Genomic DNA, 16,321 nt, shown 5'->3' on the forward strand with positions numbered 1-16,321 from the left:
TCCCATAATACTCCAAAGACGTCTGGAGTGGGTGAAAGGTCATATCCGCCAAACCTCGCAGGAGGAGACTCCTATGTATGGTTCTTGGTTTATTCAACGTTGAAGGATACACTGTTCCAAAATATTGTGCATCTAATCTTTGTTTCCATAGAAACCTGATCTGCAAATAAATAAAATAATCTTCTTGTCAGTAAAATGTCAGAAGCTGAAGAAGAAAGAGAGACAGCTAGAATAGCAGCTGAACTCATAGCAGCTGATACTACTATGCAGGAAAATGACCCAGATATAATACTTATCCCGGTCAACATAAGAAAATCTATAACTTTAAAACTTATAGAAAATGGACTGACATCGAGAGGTGGTACAGTCATATTCGTAATTGAGGCACACGAATGTCGGCAGACAGAGGTATTCTATTCATGGATAAATTTTCCAGCAGCAAACGCTGTAACAAAGGTCTTCCACTATTACAAAACAGAGGAACCTTCTAATGAGTACATTCCTTTTGAGGAGGTGGAAATACCACTCAAATTCCAAGAGCACCTGCTCTTGTTTAATGGCGCCCTAAAACATAATAATCACATCACCAGGCTCGGTCCACTAGGTAGACCAGGAGCAACATGGCCGGTCCTAGCCGGATACACACCACATCCAGACATTGAAGAAATGCCTGCAGCAGACCTTTTAGCACAGCTAAAACAATTAATAAAAATACACAGACAATTAGTCCAATATGTAATGCGGACTTCAACAGTCCAACCAGCAATTAAAATTCCACAGCTGACCCCTCATCAGGGGAACACAAATAAAATTACACCACAGAACATACAGTCCTGTCTAGGTAAAGTACCCGCAAAACGGGAACAAATACCTTTCTGGCTAGCACAAAAAATCACTCAAATAGAGGCTGTGTTCCCAGATACCACCTCTGTTGAGAAACACAGGATTCTGACTATCTGTCTTCCAATGGGAATCGCACCACATGTGGAGGACTGTGACACTTGGGGAACAGTCTTTGCTTCCATTTACACAAAAACACATGGTGTACCATCCATGTCAGTAATACCAGATGTGCTAAAACAAATTCAAGATGAATACGGTCCAGAACCCGCTTTAACTCTCGGTATGAAATTACTGAAAGACTTCAAGCAGGTCTCGGCAATATTATTAGCCAACATAAAGGGAGAAGCAGCAAATGTGGCGATCCGCCAGAGGTTAAAAGAGACAAATATAGCAGACCAACCATCTGAAATTGCCAGAATCATAGAAAAATCCTATGAAGAACTAGGAAGAGATAGTTTGGGTGGAATACCAGTGAAACCCCAACTAGTTGAAAGTCCTGAAAAGGTATTTATTAAAAATAATTTAAACACTCAAAAAAAGAGCTGGGATGGAAATAAACAATCCAATCCTAAAGAAAAAAGATTCCAGTCCAGAGGAAGGTCTCCTCGGCGGAGAGAAAGATCTCCTGACCAAGGACGCAAGTCTCCCCAAAGGGAGCCCTCTGTGAAAAAATACAACCTTAGAAATAGGGATAATATAAAAAAACCTGATAGATATCAAGATATTGATACACGTCCCTCTCAATCTTTTCAGACTTCCTCGCAGAAATCGGAAAGAAGAGGACGATCACAACACAGGGAAGAGCACGTCAAGTCCAAAGACAAAGAATAAAAAATTACAATTTCCAAAAAAGAAGGTAGCCAGTATTAAAGTAATCAACAATGCCGAGAATACTGAGGACACAGCTGAAAAACGGAGAATGGGCTCAGACAATGCTAGACAGCGCAGCAGAAGTGAGCATAGCTCGCAAACTCCTTATGAATCATCTGGAGACAGTGGACACGAATGAATACATTCAGGTGGAAACTGCGGATACCAGAGTTAGCAAACCTCATAAAATATATGAAATAACATTGCGTATAGAGGGGGATAAGACGAGAAAAATAAGGGGTCTATTTTGGGATAATCTCTCCAAGGGCTATGACATCCTTCTAGCGGAACGAGACTGGCCACCCGAGTTTGTCAGGGAGTGCCCACATGGCGAAGAAATAATTATGCCTGCCTTCTCAAATCATATTCCAATTCATAAAAAATATACACTTGCAAGAAAGTGGGCAGTAGCTCAAGCCCCTGCCTTATATAAAAATCATGTGGGATGGGATGAGGACTCTCCTCCTCACAAAATCCAGTTAAAATCACAACCTACTGCACAGAGGCAGTACCCAATTAAGCAAAAAGCCAAAAAACAGGTAAAAGAGATCCTAGATCAACTTGAATACCAGGGGGTGATTGAAACTTGCACCTCACAAATGAACAACCCTTTGTTTCCTGTCTCCAAACCAGACAATTCATATCGTCTTGTTTTGGATTACAGACATCTTAACTCATGTTGCAAAACCTTTGCAGTACAAAATTCGCATAGTGCCGCACTAATGAATAACATAGTGCGCAAAAAATACAAAACAACATTAGACATCTCTAATGGATTCTTTTGTCAAAATATAGCACCAGAGAGCAGATATTTGACGGCGTTCTCAATAAATGGCACGCAAAAAAAATTCTGTCGTTTGCCCCAGGGGTTCAAGAACAGCCCAGGATTATTCTCAGCGAGAGTAACAGAATTACTACAAACATATTTATGACGAGGCATTATCTTATGTCGACGACATCTATCTAACAGATGATGACTTGGATACTCACTTGAAGCGAGTGAACACCATAATACTTGGGTTCGCAGCAGAGGGTTACAAATTCAACTTTCAAAAGTCAAGCATTGCCCATCTAACAGTTCAAGTGAAGGCAAAAGCCTGGCTGACAATTTCCTAGAGAAATGTGCTGTAATCCAAGCACCTAAAACATTAAAAAACGTACAATCAATTCTAGGCTTTCTAAATTTCGGAAGAACTTACATTATAAATTATGCAGAGAGAGTTAAACCTCTCTATGATCTAATAAAACCAGATTTTAAAAGAATCAATTGGACTCAAAAACACACAGAAATTTTGAGATCTTTACAAACAGACATGTTAGTTAAAACAAAATTACAAACACGTGATAACACACGCAACCTTGTGATTCGAGTCATCCCAGGAAGATGCAGATTCACATACCTGACCTCTAATGAGGGAGAGAAGGTACCAATAGCATACAAATCACACTTGTACACAGATGCTGAAAAAACGTTCAGCATTAAAGAAAACATTGTTCATGCGGTTCAAACGGCTGTAGCAAGAGAAAAAGACCAAGCTGACGGTAGACGTATTACAGTCAGAACAGCAGAATCAGCCTTTGAGGCATTAACAACCCCATGTAATTTACCGACTACAGCATTGAATCCAGAATGGATACAATGGGTAAATTCAATTGCTACGGACAAAGTAAAATACTATTTTGATCCAGAATTGAAAGGATTAAAATATCTAGAATATGAGAGACAATACCCTCTGCCAATCGACATTCTGCCCTTACGACAGTACGCCTGTGTAATTTATACAGACGGCCATGCTCAACCACCTGTGTGGGGAGAACAAGCGTACAACCCCACATGTGAAATTACAAAAGAAGTATGGCGTGGAGGAAAAATGAGACCTCTATTAATAAAAACACTCTCAGTAGAAACTAATTCAGAACAACAGACTGAAATAATAGCATTGAAAATGGCGCTAGATAATGCCGATCGCGAATTCCCGACACTTATAGTGTCCGATTCGTATTACTGCGTCAAATCATACAATACCGATTTGCAGAAATGGATTCAGAATGGTTACAAAGATGACACAGGTGCCAAAATAAAGCAGAAAGCGCTTTGGGAACAAGTAGTTCTTTTAAAGAAAGAACTACCAAAAACTTACGTGATACATTCAGTGAGTCATCAGCGTGATGGCGTTCACGTTGCAGGGAATTCATTGGCTGAGACAGCCACAGCGGTAGCAACTAAACCGGCTTCCGTAGCTACAAAAAAGCGTACAGTAAAACACATTGACGGTGAAACAGTACTGGCGGTGAAAACGTCATTAAAGGGCGACTGCTCAGCGCTACCGATCAATTACCCACTCAACTATACATACATAATCGATGCAAACTCCGTTCCTTTTGCTCGAATCCCTGGAGTGGGGGATAGAGTAATTCCAAACACGGACAGGAGAAGCTTGTTAATAGCGGACGCACACATGGGTGAGGGTCTTACTCACCTCAAGCTTAAAGATTCTCTGGAAGAATTACAATCAGTGTACTGGTGGCAGGCATGAGCCTGCATCACCACATTTTTGTAAAAAACTGCCCAAACTGCAACAGAGATCGCAGCGGCGAGAGAAACGGTGTATTACCATGGCGTTTCACTCCAGAAGGGCTAGACAATAATCAATAAAACCAACAAAAAAAAAAAAGCGTCAGATTAACACAAAAAGACTAACTTTCACTTAATAATGTAGACCCCAGCGCTCGGCTGACGTCTGAACTGTTATAAAAAGATTTGCGAGTCTATAATGGCATATACGCTAGGAGCATGCTACGTTTGGACCAATATTTTCCCCTTTAACCATCAAGCTTATGGGGAGGTATGGCCAAATGAGCATTGCATAGCGGGACTCTTCTCACTTCCTTCCTGAGGGATACGGGATGGTGTAAAGAAAAAACCAAGGCATAGAGCTATCTATAACGGAAAAGGTATTAGGTTCGGGAGCTGGGTGGGTCAAACATTTAATAAGTGTCCAACGTAGTCTAAATAACCTGCCAAGGAATTCTCTGAAAGGGTTCAGTCCGTACGAACTATTGTTCGGGACTAGAATGATGATCCAATATCTTGATAGTCAGACTTCAGTGGTTAAAGACAAAAGCTTTGATATCAAAGATCGTTTGGCTATTTTGCAGGACTTAAATGAAACAAGAAAAGACCTGAGCAACATAAAGTTGAAACAACAGCCAACAACCACTGAAGAGAAACCACCTGTCCCAGCAAGGTCTGTCTGGATTCCAAAAGTCGGGGATCTAGTCAGAGAGAAGATCGCGGTAAAGAAGGAATTTGGGCCTTCTTACAGGAAAGCAGTTCCTGTCTTGTCTATCAACGGGACAAGGTCAGTAGTACTACCGCCCCTTGCTGGTAAAAAGGAGAACCGAGTCATATCCATCGACCTGGTAAAACCACAATCATGTGGCCGATAACAAACAGTAGGCCAAGTGGACTCCCAAGAAGTAGCAGAACACCAATGTTTGCTACGAATACAGAGGTTCAAACTAAGAGGCTAATCACATTCGAAATGCCGACAGTGAAACACCAAGGACTATGCAACAAAGCAATGGAACTTGAACCTCTTAAAACCCAAATCAAAGCTTTTCATCAAGAAACAACAACCTATGATGATGTAACTACAGACTTTGCTAATGAAACAAAGCAAAATCCAAAAGCAGAAAGTAATCCAGAAACAATTGGAACAATTGACAGAACAGCATCCGGCTACTTCATCAACTTCGATGATTCATCTGAAGATCTGAGTGAATCTAAGAAACAGCCATCAACAAAAACTTTTAAAGATAAAGCTAAGGAACTTTTTCAACAGCTGAAAGAAACCTATCTGATTTCTCCATGGATTGAATTTTGGGTGGCCTTAGGTGCATTTATCCTCATACTTTGGCTCATCATGGTACTATGCTTGGGACATTTCATTGAAGGAAAATATGCTAAAATGGACACAGCAAGCCAGAAAATCAACTTGGTCCTTAAACCACACACATCTTCACACATCGAGAAAAGAGAACTTTCTTCAGTGAATTTCACAGCCAATCCTATACCAGGCGGTGTAGCATGGGACAAAACTGATTATGAAATCTATGGTCCGGTTGAAATCCTGAAGTATCCACACCAATTCAAGATCTCATTGAGTGACTTTGTAAAACCAAGCACATTTGCTGATGATTGGGACTTTGAAAGTATTAATGATATGATGTCTGATCTTGTGATGTCTGCTAAATTTACAGAACATGATTATTTGCAGGGTTCGTCTAATTATGATCAGATGTTCTGCTACAACCACTATGGTAACCATTATCTACATAAATCTGCACAACCTAGAAATGTTTTAAATTATAACCAATGGGAACATTGTGCTACTCCTCCAAAAGGTAGCTCGAAAACATTTTATGAAAAATATTCATACTTTTCAGGGTTTAACACAAGTAATGCAGAAACATTTTATTTCAAATTGTCAAATAAGACAGGTATGAAGACCATGCTTACAAACACAACATTGATATATTCAGATTCATTTTTTGAGCAAATGAATACATTTGGTTTTGATTTCTGGAACAATAATATTGAAGCAAAAACAGTTTGGAGTACAAGAGATTGGCAAGTACAAGGTATAGGATCATTGTTTAGAGCCTGCATGATCCCAGAACAAATTATATTTTTGAATGACACTATTCAACAAACTACCTGTCTTGGCTTAGCCAAAATCAAAGAATTAAACAAACTGTCTATTCCAAAGCCAACAGTGAACGATAATAGCTCTATAGATGTTGAGATAGACGTAAACCATATACTAAACCAAAACAGAACACATCCTGAATGGAAAAAATGGTTGATCTGGCCCACAGATACAAATAACTGTCAAGACAGATTCCTGAACAAAATACAGGGGTTCACATTGACTAGGCCAGACCCTAGATATTCCCAAAGACAACATCCAGGGATAGTAACCACCTACAGCGTGGGCAAGCTCTGCCTTCAATGGCTACAAACGTCCACACTGGCTGAAATTAAGCAACACCTAACTTTACTTACAGAAGGTGCTGACTTGCGTGATTTCATTATGGGACCACGCAAACAGCGTCAAAAACGTTTCATAGCGGCCTCTATATATGCAGCTTACAATGAAGTTTGGAAAGTAACTCAAATTGAGACAGCAGAGAAAATACGGGAAATTGACCGTATTAATTTGGAAAAATCACTTTCTGTGGTGGACAATGGGTTAATGACTCTGTCCTCCAGAATATATTCTCTGGACAGCATTGTGTCTTCAGCAATCGATATAATATCGCAAGACTTACTGATGTTACAACACGGTCAGTCCCAATTGCGTTCTATTGTACAGCTTGGCTGGACGTTACAAAATCTGCGTTCAGGCTATGTGCCTTGGCGTTTAATCAACACAACGTCATTATTTAAAATCTTTAACCTTACTGATAAACAAATCAGTTTGGCACAGAAGGGTGCTGACTATACAATTCTGAGCATTGAAAAACTCGAGAGATTACCATTGACAATGTCAGAACGACCTGTCATTGAATGGATAATACATGGAATAATAAATATTCCGATAACTACTTTCCAGTTTCAATACTGCCAAAAATATATACAGGCAGGCCAGTATGAAAGGTTGGGTAAAGGGTACATTAAGTCAACATGGGACTTGCCCTATACACACGAATGTGTCAGTAATAAAGGCCAGAAAGTGTTTCTTAGTGGCAATAATTGTGCAAGATCACTAAGCGGTACACTTCTGTGTCAGGGTATTAGCTTGCATGGAGCCTGTGAAGGGACTTCAAATAACCTTTCATGTTACCAGCTAGGCACACCTGCAACACAAATAGAACCATTCTATAGGAGACTCTCAGTTGGTTGTGTTGTCTTACATGATACATTTTTCCCATACAGTAATTCCCCTGACGAAGATGCTCCGGCATCGAAATGCATTGGGAGTCGTCGCAAGTTTTGACACATTTGTTGTATCACATGTGTATGATGTGGATAATGAGTTTTGAAGAATCACATTATATTGCATTATATTCTCAATGAAAACGAATTGTGAATATGTTTGTAAAATGCTAACAAAAAGTGAAAAACAATGAAAAACCAGAACAAGCATGGAATTTTGAAATACTAAAGTAAAAAAAAACAGACGTTTTTGAACATGAAATTTGTTTGTGTCTGTGTATTAAGATTTTGAAGATACATATGGTTTAATGAAGGTTTAATTACAGATACATATGATTATTTTCTAAAAAAAGTGGGTAAAGAACTTTGGCACTGGAGCCAATTCGAACAGTGCATTCCTGCAAGGGACATAGTTGTGTCTGATTTTGCAATAATTGTGCAAGATCACTAAGCGGTACACTTCTGTGTCAGGGTATTAGCTTGCATGGAGCCTGTGAAGGGACTTCAAATAACCTTTCATGTTACCAGCTAGGCACACCTGCAACACAAATAGAACCATTCTTTAGGAGACTCTCGAACGGGAGTTACATTCTAATAGTAGATCGCAGATGTTGTAGTTTGCTGCCCGGAAAACCTTATCTCATAACCGTGACTAGGAAGGTCATGTGCTGTGAACGAGTATTGTTCCCAAACGATTCTCCAGACAGGGAGGCAAGGTTATGGCCCGATTTGAAAATTGCTTCTATTCGAATTGATACTTTAAGCAGAATGAAGACAGTGCTCCTACAGACGCCGACCAGGCTAACGTCATCAAAAGAAACGTATGATCTCCAAGTTGCAAGGACAACGGCAGAGATTCATTCATTGTTATCAACTAATTCCCCTATACATTTCGCAGAAATACTGAACAAAATCTTAAATATTTCTGATACCAGTGGTGTCTTAAGTGTATTTAAGACAGTGTTTTCAGGAGCTTTAACACCATTCAAAGCCATCCTGGGTATTTTTCCGGACTTTGTCCATTCCATTTTTGGCGGACTTCCTCTCCTTTTGGGACTAGTGGCAGGCTTCCTATTTTTGATCCTGTTATTTCGCTATGGCAAACCATGTCACAGACAAAACACCTGCGACAAGGGAAGAAACGATCCTAGCCATTGGCTACCGGGACCGCATAACTAAAGTCCTTGGACTAGCACGGCTTCGGGACCTGAACATGACTTGGTTTCTTTCATTTAGACCGATGTGGCAACGTTGTGTTATGCCTGTATTAAGGTGCTTGCTATGTGGCGAAGAATGCGTGTTGGACACCTGTCTGGCACTACAATCGGATGTGCCAATGGACGCAGAAACCTTGTTGGGTCCGGTAACGGCTCATACATTGTGCTGTCCCCAGCGGCTACCTATCCTGATGACGGCATTCGTGGAGACTTCACCACTACGATTGAGGGGTAGTGAAGTACAAGATGAAAGCAGCATCGATCAGGTACGACCTTCAGTCAGCTATGCTGATCCAAACATCAATGAAGGCAATCATGCTCATGAATGCATGGTAACAACTTTTTCAGAGTTAGTGGAACTTACACAAGAAGCTGTTGACAGTTTTTTCAACAGTCTAAATGATATGATGTTTTCACCAGAGCAGCAGGAATGACTTTGAGCAAGCTAGCACTCGGAGTTCCCTACATCCTGAATTTGGCCTTCAACTTTTTAAAAAAAGCGATATGGGAATTTTTTCTCATCAGTTTTTCAGACAGCGAGAAACTTTTTCCCCAATTCCAAAATATTTACGATTTTTTGGGACACTTATCTTCTGCTTAAAGTAGACGTTATTCTTAGAGAACTGAATTTCTATTTTAGGTAGTCAAGAGACATTAGCTATCCTCTAGCATTATCATATAAAACTTTATGATTGTGATGAAATGGTCTCGCATTTTTTTTTCTGTATTAAGAGCCATTTCATGTGTGGTTTTCGCAATTATTCATGCTGAATTTAAAATATGCGTTATGTGTTTGGCATTATTACACTGCTTGTGCATATAGTACATGTGATAGTACATGTGATTGTATTTCGTATATTTCATAATTCCAATTTTCAGAATACATATGAATGTATTTTGGGGTGGTGCGGTATACACAAACGCTACTACTTTCACTATGCCTAGATTTGTAAATATGGACATAGTCTACGTGGAGTGGGTGTGATGTATTTTCTATAGGTACTGTATCGATTCCCCTATTCCTGACCCTGGTTTGGTTAATAATTAACTAGCAGCCATCCAACGGTGCAAAAACCGTTATCTGATTAAGCCACACCACGGCACAGAAGCGCGTTATCTGATTAGGTCATAACGCATGCCATCTAATTAGGCAAGCGGTATTCCTCCAGCCCCTGATAAGGCATACGGAGTTCTCAAAACAATTCAAACCTACAGCGACCTGGGAAATTCCCGTAGCCATTGTTTTGATTTCACCGAGAACTTCAGTAAAAGAATGTGCGAACGAACCCGTTCGTATGACATCCTTATTGACGTATATATGTCCATCCTTACGTCAATCTCGGCACCTTTCAGGTATAAATATTACCGACATTGCCTTAAGCAAACACATGCGGTGGTGACGAGATTGGAGCAGCGAGACTTGCCGAGGAGCCCAGCAGAGAGCGAAGCCCACAGGCGCTGCCCCGCCTTCCTGACGCGCTGAGAACGAGACGCTGCCTTTCTCCTGCCGAGAAATCCAGCTCCGGCGCTTCCACGCAGCCCTCGCAGGCAGCTGGAATATCAAGACCTGGGATAAGAGATACCAGCCCTCCACCATTCTAGCTCTCAGGTACAGAACTGAATAACCCATTGCAGAGAATTCTTGAGTCAGTCCCTTGGCAAAACAAACTTAACTTAAACTGCTACTTATCTACTCCCGCCCACGTATTAGGCTTAGGTCAGGTACACTGGGGTAGGCGTGGTTAGAAGCACCAGTTGAGTACGATTAGTCAAATGTATATATGTATGTCTCTATTTTATCCATTTTAAAGTATCATATAGCTCAGAAACCATATCAATGCTTTTACAGTATTATTTTATAATTCTGTCTTTACTGTATGCACTTTACTTAACTATAAGTATTGCAATAATAGCGATTCATTTCTCTTGTACGAGAAAAGAGACTGATCAATAAATACCATCTTTTATTGAACACGCCCGTCTCTTCCTTTTCTCTACAATCTGGTGAAACTAAGAATGCACTGAACTGACTGAGTAAAATAAGTTGTCTTTTGTTTTCACACGACTCTAGAGATACACTCTTGATTAGGGGAGAGCAAAGTTGTCATGTTCTATGGTTGTCAGAAACGAAATCCCTTCTTGTCTATCCAGGGAGGTTAAAATCCTCCTTGCCTATTCGAGAAAGTTTCTAGTGAACTCTGAGCTAGCTGGCAAACACAAAACTTTAAGTCTAATATCGTCGGTAGAAGACCTAGTTAACCTCTGCCCTAGGTCTATACTATTGAAGATATTATTCCAATGCGCAGAGCCTATTGGGATAATAGGAACTACACTACAAGATAGAGTGAGGGCGATAGATAGATAGAGTGAGGGCGATAGATAGAGTGAGGGCGATAGATAGAGTGAGGGCGATAGATAGAGTGAGGGCGATAGATAGATAGAGGGCGATCGATAGATAGAGTGAGGGCGATAGATAGATAGATAGATAGATAGATAGATAGATAGATAGATAGATAGATAGATAGATAGATAGATAGATAGATAGATAGATAGATAGATAGATAGATAGATAGATAGATAGATACATAGATACATAGATACATAGATAGATAGAGTGAGGGCGATAGATAGATAGATAGATAGATAGATAGATAGATAGATAGATAGATAGAGTGAGGGAGATAGATAGATAGATAGATAGATAGATAGATAGATAGATAGATAGATAGATAGATAGATAGATAGATAGATAGATAGATAGATAGATTGATTGATTGATAAGGGTGATAGATTGATAAGGGCGATAGATAGATAGAGTGAGGGCAATAGATAGAGTGAGGGTGATAGATAGATAGAGTGAGGGCGATAGATAGATAGAGTGAGGGCGATAGATAGATAGAGTGAGGGCGATAGATAGAGTGAGGGCAATAGATAGAGTGAGGGCGATAGATAGAGTGAGGGCGATAGATAGATAGATAGATAGATAGATAGATAGATAGATAGATAGATAGATAGATAGATAGATAGATAGATAGATAGATAGATAGATAGAGTGAGGGTGATGGATAGATAGAGTGAGGGCGATAGATAGATAGAGTGAGGGCGAAAGATAGATAGAGTGAGGGCGATAGACTCTATCTATCTATCTATCTATCTATCAATAGATAGATAGATAGAGTGAGGGCGACAGACAGATAGTGAGGGCGATAGATAGATTAGATAGACTGAGGGCGATAGATAGATAGAGTGAGGGCGATAGATAGATAGAGTGTGGCCGATAGATAGAGTGAGGGTGATAGATAGAGTGAGGGCGATAGATAGATAGAGTGAGGGCGATAGATAGATAGAGTAAGGGCGATAGATAGATAGAGTGAGGGCGATAGATAGAGTGAGGGTGATAAATAGAGTGAGGGCGATAGAGTGAGGGTGATAGATAGAGTGAGGGCGATGGATAGATAGAGTGAGGGCGATAAATAAATAGATTGAGGGCGATAGATAGATAACAACAATTAAGCATGTAGAACGCATACACAAATAATAGTAGCTGTTCCCACATAAATAATTAACTGCAAAATAAAGCGTTACTGTGTTAATAATAAAAACTGTTTAGTCATTACGGGCAAATTTGTAGCATAAGGCAAACGTTTCCGGCTTTGAAGTTTGCAGAAAGCTGGTTCTAGTCACAGCGCTAGACGTAAGCTCAAAATCAGTGTTTAGCATAGTGTACCGCATTAGTGATATTTTGTTGCTACTGTTAGTACCAAACATCTAACCAAACTAACATTACATCTACAAAAAGCCATAACTATTGCCTTTATAAACGTTTGTAAGCACACATATATGTGGTCAAAATAAATACATTAGCCTAAAAGTAAATTAATAGTTACAGTGCTTTGTGTATATGCTAAATGTCGCTGGGCAAAAGACTAAAACAAAATACCAAACTAAAACAATGTGTAGCGTACCTCAAGTTAACTTACAAATTATTTCCTATGCGTAGAAAAGCTTAAAGTGTTCCGTCTGAAAACGTGGTTTTGGGGGGCCTAAAGCAGACCGAAAGTCTGCGATAATGTAATGTTTTGGAGTGAAAATCTACACTTTAGAAAGGAAACAAGGGCAGGCTAATGAAGCGCTAACAAGCAGAGAAAGACCAATTAAAATCTACTCGTAGGCAGCGTCTGTGGGATGCAAAACAAGCACAGCAGGCTGGTAAAATTGTGTTCACACCAAAGCAGGCCGGAAACAATCTAAAATAAAAACATTTAATGTACAGCTCACAAATGCTAATAATCACAAAACCGCTTTAGCAAAAATGCTCGCGCACTTTATCTTTGCAAGAATCATGTGTACAAATTGTGCTGTAATATTTTATCTGTATTTTCATGGCCACAAAGGACCGAAATAAAGACATTTTGAATTGAAAAAATGGATGCACCACGCTGCAGGAAAGCGATCTTCTAGGGCAGGTTCTGGTAGCCAGTCAGTAATTTATTTATTTGTTGATTAATTAAAATCATTACAAAAAAAAGCATATCAAGCACAAAGTCTGATTGAACATATACGGATACAATGCCTTAACAAAAGTTGATCAACATTTGTTTAATCATTTTCCAGTTAGGGACTAAGGTGCATTATGCTAACAGCAAGTATTGTCCATTTATCAATAGCAGTCAACGACGACTGAGTAAAGTGCAATGTGCTCACGTCACCAAAACTAATGTGCATTGTGCTAGCAGCAAATATTAACAGTTTTTCAATGACAATTAGCAGCAAGAAGAAAAAGCAATTAATAATTTTTTTTACAGATTGTCTGTAACTATTAGCCGCAAAATATAAAGTGCATTAGATTTTCAGCGTCAAAGCTAAAGTGTCTTATGCTATTAGCAGCAAGATGTAAAGTGCATTAGATTTTTCAGCGACAAAGCTAAAGTGCCTTAGGCTAGCAGCAAAAAGTTATAATTTAGTGTAATTAATTGCAAAATAATATATAATACAAAGCTCCTATCTGGGATAAAGTGCACCGGCTCTGACCTTTAAAATCATAGAAAATAGCTGTACATAATGTGCCAACCATAGTCATAAAATTACCTTTGAATTACAACATACATATATTACACAGTTTCAAAATGAATTAAAAATACAATAAAATAGCCCACCAACTCCCTAAAAACAATAAAAATTGTTATATCATTACCGTAACGGATATATCATGTACTTAAGATATCAACACTGCGTAATTTCTTTTCCGCTTTGAAGATGAACTGAACAAATTGGTATATAATATGAATATTGACACCACGAAAACAAATTATAATTGCCGTTCTACAAGTTTTGACTCCCAATTCTTTAAAGATAGGCTTTAAAACAGTGTTCCGCTCCTGCAGCATTTTTGGACATAGCGTTACAATGTGCAGCAAAGTTTCCTTACACAGCCCACAAAGCCTACAAATATTCGATGACCATTTATACTCCCATTTTGGGGTTCCGTCTTTAGTTGGATATATGCCAAGCCTTAATAGCGTAAATTTCTTTTTAATCAGAGGTTTTAAATGAAAAAGCAAATAAGGTTGGACTAACATTTTATCAAAGGAATTAGCTATAGACCAGAAGTGTTTTTTTTTCCTCAGTTCATCTTTATCCATTATTTCTGACAGCACAGCAACGGTTAAGTTAATTGATTTTTTATGAACCGTTTTACTCCTCACTTCATCTACTAAATTTGGGCATTCAAAATTAAATAGACACTCAGATAAATAATCCAGCCAACTTATCTAATATTCGCCCTTCAAAATCTCACACCAGCACACATTTGCTAACATGCCCACATCAGCCCGCGATAGTGCCAATAAGGTTTTTAAAAATGTTGCTTGTCGGACCAATAACTGTTTCCTTAAACCATATTCCAGTCTTAAATTGGCACGAGAAATCTGTCTAGGAATCCTGAAAACTGATTTATACGTCCTTACTTCTATGTCATCAAGCAGTTTCGCATCCTTACCTCGAAAGATTATTGAACCGTAGTCCAAGGATGGGATAAGCTTTGCTCTCATGACCTTCACCAAGTGATCGTAATTGGGGCATAATAGCTTATCTCTCAGTTTTCTAAGGGCAAAGGCAAGTGTAGTACCTTTAGCCTCTAAATTATTAAAATGCTGCCTAAATGTCAAACCATCATCAAATGTGATTCCCAAATATTTATATGATTTTACACAATCTATAGTTAAACCTTTAATGTTCCAATCCTTTACCCCTGATTTGCCTTTCCCTATTGTCATTATTATTATTTTTTTTTATTAATTGTTAAACCATTTTGAGTAACATATATATTAAAGGAATTTATTTATCTTTTTAACCCTATAACAGTTTGGCTAAGTAAAATGGGTCATCTGCGTACTGTAAATATTTAATCTCTTTACCCATCACAGAAGGTGAGTGTGAAATAACATCATTAAGATGGGCTGGGAGATCACACATAAATAAATTAAAAAGGCAAGGAGCCAGAACACATCCTTGATTCAAGCCGACATTAGTTTCAAGGCGACGGGTAGTGTGTCTACCGTCGCAAATTTTGATCTGTACCCAAGTATCGGAGTATAATAATTTGATCATTTTTAAAAGTGTTACTGATATACCCCAATTAATTAACTTCAACTAAAGAATGTTTCTGGGGACAGAATCAAAAGCGGCTTTAAAGTCAATGAAACAGATGTACAATTTTTGTTTCCTACATTTTTTTCTTTCACCTAATAATGTCAATAAAATCAAATTAGTGAGAGTTGATTCTCCCTTTCTAAAACCTGTTTAAAGATTTGGGATCAGTTCTTCTCTTAGTGCCCACGACTCTAGTTCATCTAACAGACAACTTGCAAATATTTTCGCATCTACATCTATAAGAGTTATTAAGCGATAATTTGCAGGGTTGTCCTGGGGTCCGCTTTTGTAAATTGGCTGAATAATGCTTCCCTGCCATGATTCCGGGATACAACCAGATTTAAGCACATCATTAAAAAGTAGCGTTAATAACTCTGGCCAATTCGTTATTTTAGCTTTAAAGATGGCATTAGGGATTCCATTGAGGCCAGGCGCTCCATTAGATCTGATCTTGATTAGGACTTTTTTAACTTTATCAACCGTCCATGGCTTAATGTCAAGGGAGCACAGTGAATCACTGGCACTGGGGAGAAGACGCCCTTCTACTGGCTCCAGTTGGCAACGATGTTATAAACTTTGTCCATCGTCGCACTGTGGGCTTGAGAAGCTGTTTTCAAATTATTTAAACAGTTTACCCAACTTATTCATCAATGTTGGCACTATTACTTCTAAAATTACCATTTTATAGATTATTAATAATACCCCAGAATAGTCGCGAGTCCTTGGACTTGCATGCGTAGTGTAGTTTGTACCAAGTCTCTTCATAATACGCTAGTTTAGCCCTCCAGATTTCGTTCTT

Source organism: Lissotriton helveticus, chromosome 5_1 (genome assembly GCF_964261635.1).
Source record: "Lissotriton helveticus chromosome 5_1, aLisHel1.1, whole genome shotgun sequence".
Lineage (NCBI taxonomy): Eukaryota > Metazoa > Chordata > Amphibia > Caudata > Salamandridae > Lissotriton > Lissotriton helveticus.